Here is an 11,096-nt window from a genome sequence, read left to right on the forward strand (position 1 = left end):
AAAAGCAATAGTTACGAGAAAGCAAATGTAAAACAATTTTCATTTCTAGAGGGTTGAACTCTCCTTTAAACATCTATTATTTTTCTAGAAACATGAGAGCTCTGAAGCCCGCTTACACTCAAATATGAAGTTGAGCTCATATGGTTCTTGTCAGCGTGTGTATATAATTGCGGTTATAAAGAGTGTGTGTGTGTTGAACATCTGTAAACAGATCTTCAGCTGTGTTCACTTGTTTTTGTCACTGTGATCTCGAAAAAGAGGTGCAGGCTGTTCTGCTCTGTTACATTCAGTTGTATAAACAGTGACGTTTGTAAGAGTTTTCGAGACGCTCCCGCTGAGGTCTTGGGAATTATGCATGTCATGCTCTGTGTTGATGTGACGAGCATACAGAGCCACGTACTGCAGGGGAAATAATGCCAGAGTCCTCGTCTGCCACCTCATGGCTAAATAAAACATATGCCAAATATAATGTGCCAATGGGGTAAACAAAATACTCTTATTTCAAAGTAAAAACAAGATTGCTTTGCTTACCACACTGGCATTTAGTTCAGGTAAAGAAAATAATAAATAAATAAATAAATAAATAAAATTGTGACATTATTTCTGAAAACAAGCCAATATTTTTTTTTACCTGTCTAGAAAATGCTTCTTGGTTTCAGAATTTTTAAATGTTTGGACTAAACATGACAAAAGCTTAGACTTTTTTTGGAATGCTATATATTTAAACACCACAATAATATGAATAATATCTATGAATTTTCACTTATTAAAGGGATATTTCATCCAAAATGAAAATGTGATGACTATTGGAAGCTCAAGAAATGGGGGACATTTTCCAGTATTGAACTAAGAAGATATGATGAAACTGCTTCATCGCATTACCTGCTTAATCGCTTTCAGCTAAAACTCTCTGTTGAAGAACGTCTCTGACATCTTGAACAGCCTGAGAGTAATGTACTGTAACACCAAGTTTTAATTTTGAGGTAACTTTTTAAACAGAACAGTTTCGCCCACAAGTGAACCTCATGTCACTCACAAAAGTATCATAAAAAGTTGCCCATACATAATAAATTTCACAAGGCCGCCATTTTAAAAGTGAAAGTGGGGCTGCATTGGGAAGAAACCCAGAAGTATTGCCTGGAGTCACACAGGAACGGTGTCCGCAATGGCGTATTGTTGTATACCTGGCTGTATATCTTATCAGCGAAGAGAAAGTGACACTAATGTATCATTTCACTGCTTTTCGATTGACCCGAAGGTCTGCTTTAAAGGGATAGTGAAAATAAAAAGGGATTTCTGCCCTCATTTTCAGCTAAGTTAAGTTAAACTGCACAAGTTCACTAACATTTTCTTTCACCAAACACACATTTTAGATGCCATTTATCAACTCAATTTAATGAACTGATTCTTTCACTATCTTAGACTTGCCATGATACTGAATTTCGGTACTGAAATAAATAAATAAAAAAACGTCCATTTCCCGCTAACATTTAAGCACTGTTGAGCGCATTCTTAAACAGCGCTTACTAGCCATTGTTCACCAGTGCTTAACAGAATGTGATTGTGATTGGCTGTCAAGGTCATCAGTTTACTGCACCTCACCGATGTTTACCGAGTGCAAACACAGACGAGCTTTGTGGCTTTAAAACGCTCCAGTGTCCGTTTATCTGTGTTTGTACTCAATGAAGAGCGGTGAACTAATAACCTTCACGACCAATCACAATCATTTCTGTTGAGTACTGGTGAAGACTACGACCAATCAGCGGTGTTTAAGAATGCGCTTAAATGTTAACGGGGAATGGATGTTTTTCAAATTTCAGTACTGGGACAACACAATTACGGACAACACAAGGATGTGCAAGGGTGTGCATTGTTTTATCGCTCACCAGGTTGCATAGGCTGAAGCTGGGAAGCGTCCCCACATTGATTACCTGGTGCCACGAACTGAAGCCTAAGAAGACAAATAAGGGTATTACTCTTAAAGAGAATGCTATTTTGTTTAATGCCTAATCTGCTTATGATTGATTAAACTAAACTAAATGATATTAAAGTGATGTTTACACCATATCTGTATTTTGAAATCGCGGCAACGGCTGAAAGTTTGTAGCAGCCCATGCAGAGACTGTCCAAAGGGCATGTGCAGGATAAAATTTTTGAAGAGCGGCGGGGGGGTGTTGTTGTTGCTGTTGTTGTCGTTGCGCGCGCATGCACGCGTACTGAAGAGCGTTGTTTCGTGCACGCATACTGAAGAGCGAGAGGGAGGGTGTGTCGCAGGGGCACTTTTGATCATTTTGGAAGGGCACTTTCTATCCAAGACTAAAAAGGGCATGTGCACTGCACAGGTTGAGCCCTATGTGTGCACGTGCCTGGTTTGTAGTCCACAGCCTGTTGTTGCAATGTTTACAGTGCGGATCCTATAATTTCTGGTTTCTTCCCACCGCAGCCTCACTTTCGTCTTTAAAAATGGCGGCTGTGAAATAAGCGTATACCTGTGTAACGGGGAGACTGACACGGAGGGATCCATTTGCAGTACTTATTAAGTCACACTTTACTCAACATACAATACGCACGACTGTGCGAACATACAACATACACAGCAATGAAGATGAGCTGGCGATTGACAGACACAGAGTGATTACCAGGCATGGGTCAGAGGCAGGCAGCGTGATTCAGAGTCCGTGTAACAGGCTTGGGTCGAGGGCAGGCAGCGAGTATCAGAGTCCATGTAACAGGCTTTAAGTCGTGGGCAGGTAGAAGGCAGAGCAGAGTCAGGAAACGGGCTGAAGTCGTAAACAGAAGATCAGGCAGGACAGAATGCTCAGTAATGCTGGCCGGGGCTAAACAAGACTTCGCAATGGTTGTGTGAGTGTGAGCTGCTCATAAAGGGTACGTGGGTCATTAACGGAATGGGGATCAGGTGTGCTGGAATCAGAATGAAAGGATGACGTAATGTTAAAAGTCTGGAGATGGTGACCTCTGCTGGCCAGCGAGGGGAATGACTGGGACCGAGTCGGTGACAGAGCCCCCCCACCCCCCCCCAACGAACGGCTCCTGAAGTGAGGAGAATCTCGACGCCAGGGTCTTCCACGAGGGCGAGGGGCCGGCATATCCGGATGTTGCAAGTGGAACTCTTCCAGTAGTGTTGAGTCAAGAATGTCCTTACGGTTGATCCATGATCTTTCCTCCGGGCCGTACCCCTCCTAATCGATGAGGTATTGGAGTTGTCCACCCCGGCGTCTGGATCTCAGGATCTCGTGGATCTGATAGGCCTCCTCTCCGTCGATCATGAGAGGCGGGGGACCCTGTTCACCGGCTGCCACCTCCCTATCCGCCTCGGCTGGACCAACAGCAGGCTTGAGCAGGGAGACATGGAAAGTGGGAGAAATACGGTAATGATTAGGAAGTGTCAGTCGGAACGAAACAGGAGTTATTTGTTTGTCTATCTGGAAAGGACCCACGTACCTGGGGCTGAGCTTTTTGCAGGGTAGTCTGAGGCGTAGGTCATGGGTGGAGAGCCTGTCCTGGGGAATACGTGGGACCAGTACGACGGTGCCGGTCGGCTTGCTCTTTGAATCGGCGTACGGCGTGAAAGAGATGGGTGTGAGCTGCGTTCCACACTTCCTCGCAACTTCTGAACCATGTATCGACAGCAGGAAGTTCAGTGGTCTCGCCGGACCAGGGGAAGAGAGGAGGTTGAAAGCCTAGGAGGCACTGGAATGGAGTCAAACCTGTTGATGCCTTTCTCAGGGAGTTTTGAGCGTATTTTGCCCACATGAGGAATTTTGCCCATTCAGCCTGGTTAGAATGACAGAATGTGCGGAGGAATCTGCCGATCTCCTGATTCAGGCGCTCTGTTTGACCGTTGGATTGGGGATGGTAGCCGGATGTTAGGCTAATGTTCACTTGCAGGTTCTTGAAAAAGGCGGACCAGAGACGGGAGGTAAACTGGGACCCTCGGTCCGAGACGATGTCTTCAGGAAGACCATAATACCGTAACACAAATTCACAGAGCAGTTCGGCCGTTTCCAGGGCTGTAGGCAGTTTGGCTATGGAAATAAGGCGACAGGATTTAGAAAATCGGTCCACAACAGTGAGGATGGTGGTGTTTCCTTGCGATTGAGGTAAGTCAGTGACGAAATCTATGGCAATGTGTGACCAGGGACGACGTGGGACCTCCAGGGGTTGGAGTAGTCCAGCTGGACGGTGACGGGAGTGTTTGGACATCTGACAGGGTGAGCACTTATTAATGAAATGAATGATGTCCTTTTTTATAGATGACCACCAGTATCGGGATTGAATCAATTGTGCCATGGCAGTACTGCCTGGGTGACCGGAGCTGGGGTGGTTATGTACCTCTGCGATTAGTTTCTCACGGAGTGACGGGGGAACAAAGGTCTTATTTTCAGGACAGGACTGCCGAGTGGAACTGTGTTCAGCGGCTTGTAAAATCTCATGCTCGATGTCCCACTGAATAGGAGCGATGATCAGGGGATCTTTGAGAATTGGTTCATCACCGTCATCTAATGTTTCCTCATCTGAGAGGCGGGAGAGAGCGTCTGCCTTAACATTCTTCGAGCCAGGGATGTACGTGACTTGAAAGTCGAAGCGTGTAAAGAACAAAGCCCATCTTGCCTGTCTAGGGTTCAGACGTTTACAAGATCGAATGTATTCCAGGTTTTTATGGTCTGTAATGACGGTGAATGGGTGTTTGGCGCCCTCAAGCCAATGTCTCCACTCCTCTAAGGCAGCCTTCATGGCGAGGAGTTCGCGGTTTACCACGTCATAGTTTCTCTCTGTGGAGTTGAGATTGCGGGAGTAGAAAGCACAGGGATGGAGTTTCTTTGTAAATAGGGATCTCTGGGACAGAATGGCTCCAATGCCGGTGTTAGATGCGTCGATTTCAACCACAAAAGGTTGCTCGGGATCAGGATGACGCAGAATGGGGGCACTAGAGAAACAGGTTTTGAGCTGGTTAAATGCTCGAGTGGCGTCTGGGTTCCACTTAAGGCGGGCATTATTAGCCTTGACCATGGCTGTGAGTGGAGCAGCTACTGAGCTAAAGTTTCTTATGAACCGTCGATAGAAGTTGGCAAAACCCAGGAATCGTTGTAATTGTCGGATGGTCTCCGGTTGTGGCCATTGCATAACTGAATCGACTTTCTGCTGGTCCATAGCCACACCTTCGGGACTGATGATGTAACCCAGGAACGATATACAGGTTTGATGGAACTTACACTTGGAAATTTTAGCGTACAGCTGGTTCTGAATGAGGCGTTTGAGCACTGCTCTGACGTGTTGGATATGCTCTGATAAGGAATTAGAGTAGACCAAGATGTCATCGATGTACACTATGACCCATTGGTTGAGTATGTCTCTGAATATCTCATTTACAAAAGCCTGGAACACGGAGGGACTGTTTGCTAGGCCGAAGGGCATAACGAGGTACTCGTAGTGGCCGTTGATGGTAGAGAACCCGGTTTTCCACTCGTCTCCCTGTCGGATACGGATGAGGTTGTAAGCACTGCGGAGGTCCAATTTGGTGAAATACTGGGCTGAGCGGAGCTGTTCAAGAGCTGCTGGAACCAATGGCAAGGGATAGCGATATTTGACAGTAATTTAGTTCAATCCTCGGTAGTCGATGCAGGGGTGTAAACTGCCATCCTTCTTTTTCACAAAGAAGAAGCCAGCTGAAGCAGGTGATGTGGATGGTCTGATAAGCCCTTTTCTAGCTCCTCGGAGATGTAAGTGTTCATGGCTGCAGTCTCAGGTTGAGAGAGAGGGAAAATTCGACCACGAGGGGCGTGGTGCCTGGCAGTAGTTCGATGGCACAGTCATTTTCACGATGAGGAGGGAGCTTGGTAGCTTTCTGTTTATTAAAAGCCTCGGTTAAGTCATGATAAGCCTCAGGAATTTGACAGTTCAGGGTCTTCGGTGCTGGTAATCATGTTGAGTTGGACTGGGGAAACAGAATGCAGGCACTGGGTAAAGCAATGATCGCTCCATTTAATGATCTCACCAGTTTTCCAGGAGACTTGAGGGTTATGTAGTTGTAGCCATGGTAACCCGAGGATTACAGAGTGTCGAGGGGAGTCGATGGCCAGGAGGGAAATCTCCTCTACGTGGAGAGAGCCTGTTTGGAGAGATAGTGGTAGAGTTTGGAATTTTATGTGTCCCTCTCCCAGTGGGCGCCCATCTATAGCAGTGATGGCTTGGGAGGAATCACAGGAGGTTAGAGGAATGGAGTAAGTGATAGCAAACGTGTAGTCGATAAAGTTGCCAGCGGCTCCTGAATCGATCATGGCCATGGTCAAAATCTCAACTTCTTCGTGTTTCAAAATGACAGGTATACTCATATTGTCATTAGTGGTCGTGAAAACTGTGGTAGCACTCACCGGAAGGGTCTTAGGGGGAGGCTTGTTGGGACATAAGACCTTAGTATGACCTGGAAGTCCGCAATAGAGGCACAGGTGATTTCTCCTCCTTCGTTCACGTTCCTCTGGGTTTAGACGGGTTCTGCCCAGTTGCATAGGTTCAGCGGGAGTTTCAGGAGATACAGGACTGGAAGCAATAGAGCATAGTGGGTTACGAGTGAGCAGAAGAATGTCTAACCTTATGGATAGTTCGATCAGCTGGTCCAGTGTTTTTCCCTCGTCACGACATGCCATCTCTTTTTGCAGTTCTGGTTTCAGAGCCTTTCTGTAGAGTGTAGTAAGTGGATCATCAGCCCAGCCTGTTTGCGCTGCCAGAGTGCGGAAATGCAGTGCGAATTCAGCTGCGGAGCGATCTCCCTGTTGAATACACAATAGCTCCTCACCAGCATTACGACCACCCTCGGGGTGATCGAACACAGTGCAAAAACGTTTGAGAAAGTCATTAAACGAGGGAAATATCGGAGTGCTGTCTGGCCAAACTGCAGTAGCCCAGTCTAATGCTTTCCCTGTGAGCAATGAGCATACAAAAGCAATTTTTCCATTTTCGTCCTTAAACAGATGGGGCTGTTGGGCGATAAACAGCTTGCATTGCAACAGAAAGCCTTTACATTTTGCTGGGTTACCTGAGAACTTGTCAGGAAATGCCAATCGAGCTCCGGAGACCGTCGGGGGTTGTGTCACAACGGGTTGACTCAGAGAGTAGTTGAGTTGCGCTGTGGGAGCAGCTTGCAGGTTTTGCAGTGATTTCACAAGTTTGTCTGTCAACTGAGTTAAGTGCGTTAGTTGCTGTTGATGAGTGGTCAGTACCTGAGCCTGAGCTGTGACTTCGTTATACAAAACCTGTATGGCTGCGGGATCCATGTTGGGTGAAGTCTTCTGTAACGGGGAGACTGACACGGAGGGATCCATTTGCAGTATTTATTAAGTCACACTTTACTCAACATACAATACGCACGACTGTGCGAACACAACATACACAGCAATGAAGATGAGCTGGCGATTGACAGACACAGAGTGATTACCAGGCATGGGTCAGAGGCAGGCAGCGTGATTCAGAGTCTGTGTAACAGGCTTGGGTCGAGGGCAGGCAGCGAGTATCAGAGTCCGTGTAACAGGCTTTAAGTCGTGGGCAGGCAGAAGGCAGAGCAGAGTCAGGAAACGGGCTGAAGTCGTAAACAGAAGATCAGGCAGGATAGAACACTCAGTAATGCTGGCCGGGGCTAAACAAGACTTTGCACTGGTTGTGTGAGTGTGAGCTGCTTATAAAGGGTACGTGGGTCATTAACAGAATGGGGATCAGGTGTGCTGGAATCAGAATGAAAGGATGACGTAATGTTAAAAGTCCGGAGATGGTGGCCTCTGCTGGCCAGCGAGGGGAATGACTGGGACCGAGTCGGTGACAACCTGTTACTAACACATGATGCTCGAGAATACATGCAATATACTGACATTGAGGTGAGGAAAACTGAATAAAGGTTTTTTTTTTGTTCGATATGCACACAAATGTATTGTTGTAGCTTCACAATGGACCCTTTTTTTAACATTTCCAGGTTTCTTAGCAGCGAAAGTCATCATAGAGCGTAGTGAATGGGAGAGTACAACCATCCTATGTGCTAAAATAATAAAAGAAAACTCAATGGAGTTATCAAGACTCTCAGAAAAAGAAAAAAAAATGTGTGACACTGATAACGGTACCATAACAGAGAGCAACGTCAACTTTTTTTGTAATTTGATGTAAAGATGATACATTACATACCTGAAAACATAAAAATTGCTAATCTTTAATCTAAATATTAAAAACTTTCAAGGGATTTAAGATGGTGGCACTGTGGCTCAGTGGTTAGCACTGGTAGCTGGTACGAGCCCCGGCTGTGTCAGTTGGCATTTCTGTGTGGAGTTTGCATGTTAAATAGTAAATACAAGGACTACGCTAAAGGAAAAATTAATTAATGAATGAAAGATTTGGGATTGCTGATGACCCATGAACACGTCATAATAGTCTTGTGAAAAGTGTCCATATTCCAATTGAACCACTGAAGGCATACAGTCTTTTTTAGGAATGTTTTAGGTGTTTTTACTGATGTTTTTCAGTTAGGTTTCACCTAATTAGTGTTCTGAAGGCAAATAAATAGCCGCATTTCCAATATCGTGCCTAAAGCAAGTGAGCTAGGGCGAGCCAAGGCCAGTCGCTTTTCCACTGTCACTTCCGGCCCTAATCGGGCCAAAGCAGGCTTTCTTGAGACCAGCGGGTGGCATTTTTCAGCTCACCGAATACCTTGGGCCAAAGAGGGCCAGCTGGGGCTCCGGGGCGGAGTGAAAGGAGAGGCGGACTCAGTTTTCCGACCACACACGAGTACATGCACCAAATAAATAAATAAGGGAAAGAAAACATCTAGCCATATAGGCTTGGGTCTTTTTGCATATGATCACCCTTTTGTTTCCCTTTTAAATGTAAGGCTGCTGCATAAAATAATAAAGTTTTAATTTGTAAGTGACATTCTTTGCTGCGTCCTCCTTGATTTGCTCTCCTTACGTTCTGGGGGCGGGGTTTGCGTGACGCGCTGCGAGCTACTAGCCCAACAGTGAAAACGCGACATGATTTTAGCCTCACTTCTCAACCTCCTGGGCAATCGGCCCGGCCCGATAAAAACCCTGACTCGCACTGGCCCGATAGTGGAAATGCGGCTAATGTCTCTGAGGTTTGGGGTGGCATGACGGTGAGTAACTAATAAAATTGTTTTTAATTCTGTGATGAACTAACCCTTTAATTAAAATGTTTTGGTTTTGTTTGTAGTAAAACCATAGTTAATTATTGTGAGGGTATCTCTCAATATGTTGAATTCGACACTTGGTCCAATTCAAGGACAAATCATTCAAACCATTCCTGTTTTGTACCGTAAGATCACCCGAGTCCTTGAAAACCAAATAAATATGACCAGCAAGAAAATATTTAGCATGTGATTCATCATTAGTCTCAGTCCTGGTGGTTCCTGTTGAGTTTTTGTGTGTGGCAGTGCACCTTATGGGGTCTTCTGTGCTGTCAAAGTGAGCGGAGCCCTTTTGATCAGGGCTCACAAAATGTCAGCGCACAGCCGGACGGCAGTAACCCTACCAGGTTGAACTTTGAAGCATAAGAATGCACGCCTTCACTTGTCTGGACACTTGGTACATTTAGTTCTGAGGATGTTTGTCTCCTCTTAGAACATTCAGCTCACATAACAAACAATGTGATGGATTGGCTGGGCCAGGCTGAGTCTGTTAAACATGAGGGCAGCGACGGTGATTGCTGCAGGGTTGGTAGATGGACATCAAACTCATTACTCTGTTTTTTGTAAAGTCTGTTTACCATTTCTGCCAAGATTTGCCAATAGAGATGAATAGTAAGTGTAAAAAGCTGGTGCTTTCTAGGAAATATGCTTACATCCGAAACACAGCTTACATCAAGGCAGTCCAGAGTCAGTCCTGGAGGGCCGGTGTTTTGCTGATCTTTGCTCCAACTTTCTTCAACACACCTGCCTAAGAGCTTGATTAGCTTGTTCAGGTGTGTTTGATTAGGGTTGGAGCTAAACTCTCCAGGACACCGGCCCTCCAGGACCGAGTGTGGACACACCTGGCTTACATCCTATAATAATAATTATTCCTCAAATATATATAGTGCTTTTCTAGACATTGAGAGGGTTTTACTTATGTTTGGGGAATCACCTCATCCACCAACAGTGTGCAGCATCCACCTTAATGATGTGAAGGCAAACATTTTGCACAAGACCACACCAAACTCCAGCTTATTGGTTTAAAGGAGACAGAGTGAATAAGCTAATTTAGATATGGGGATGGTTAGGAGGCCATGATGGACAGAGGCCAGTGGGCAAATTTGGCCAGATAGACAATGACACACCCCTACTCTTTTCGTAGGACATCCTGGGATTTTTAATGACCACAGTCAGAACATTTGTTTTTGGGTCTCATCCGAAAGATGGTGGTCAATGACAGTATAGTCCCCCATCACTATATTGGGGCATTAGGATCCTTAGGCTGTGTTCACACCAGATGCGGAAAGTGTAAATAAATCAAACTATTTCCACGTAGGCAGAAGCGTGATCATTTGAGTTTACTCGCTTCATTCGCACGTCAAATTCACTTCACAATAGATGCGGATTCACATCATGGGCAGAGCTTTTGTCTGCCCGGTGACTCTTCGTTGCTAAATGGTTAACATGGATTTTATTAAGAGAATAGCTGGGTTTATGTTCTTTAGGAAGGCTGAAAAACAGCGTCGATTTGTTTGATAAAGTGTCTGAATGCACTCGATCTCTGCAGAGGTGCACCCAGTTCTGTAAGTTCATCAACTCCTGCAGAAACTATACCTGGATGATGGAGGCTTTCAGCGGTGCTTCAGACTGAGCCAAGCCCAGTTTCATGTACTGTTGTTCGATGTCGGCAAGAAGATTTCCCCCCAGGAAATCAACAACAGGCACTATGTCATCCCCCTAATAAAGCAAGCTCATGATTGGTTAACGCAACATGAATGTCCGCTGAAGTTCAGATTTTCCAACTTGAGTGTTTTGTGTGAAATGTGCAATACGTGTGTTACTCAAACTCACGCTGCTTTGTTCACACGAATCGCGTCGTTTGTGCTGCAGGATGTCAATTTGCATCTTTGCATTG

The 11,096-nt window shown here is 45.4% G+C and overlaps 1 long non-coding RNA gene across 1 annotated transcript in view; it reads right to left on the minus strand.

The window, feature by feature from the left end:
• Positions 1 to 685: 685 nt before the first annotated feature.
• LOC147842813 (uncharacterized) overlaps positions 686 to 11,096 on the minus strand; it is a 10,527-nt gene continuing 116 nt past the window's right edge. Inside the window, exons 1-3 of the long non-coding RNA XR_015498362.1 lie at positions 7,836 to 11,096; positions 2,363 to 2,489; positions 686 to 2,093 (exon numbers count right to left, since the gene is read on the minus strand). The exon at positions 7,836 to 11,096 is cut by the window's right edge and continues 116 nt beyond it. This is a non-coding gene — a long non-coding RNA (uncharacterized LOC147842813). The remainder of the gene's footprint in view (positions 2,094 to 2,362; positions 2,490 to 7,835) is intronic.

The sequence above is a fragment of the Danio rerio genome, chromosome 8 (genome assembly GCF_052040795.2).
Source record: "Danio rerio strain M-AB ecotype USA chromosome 8, GRCz13ab, whole genome shotgun sequence".
Lineage (NCBI taxonomy): Eukaryota > Metazoa > Chordata > Actinopteri > Cypriniformes > Danionidae > Danio > Danio rerio.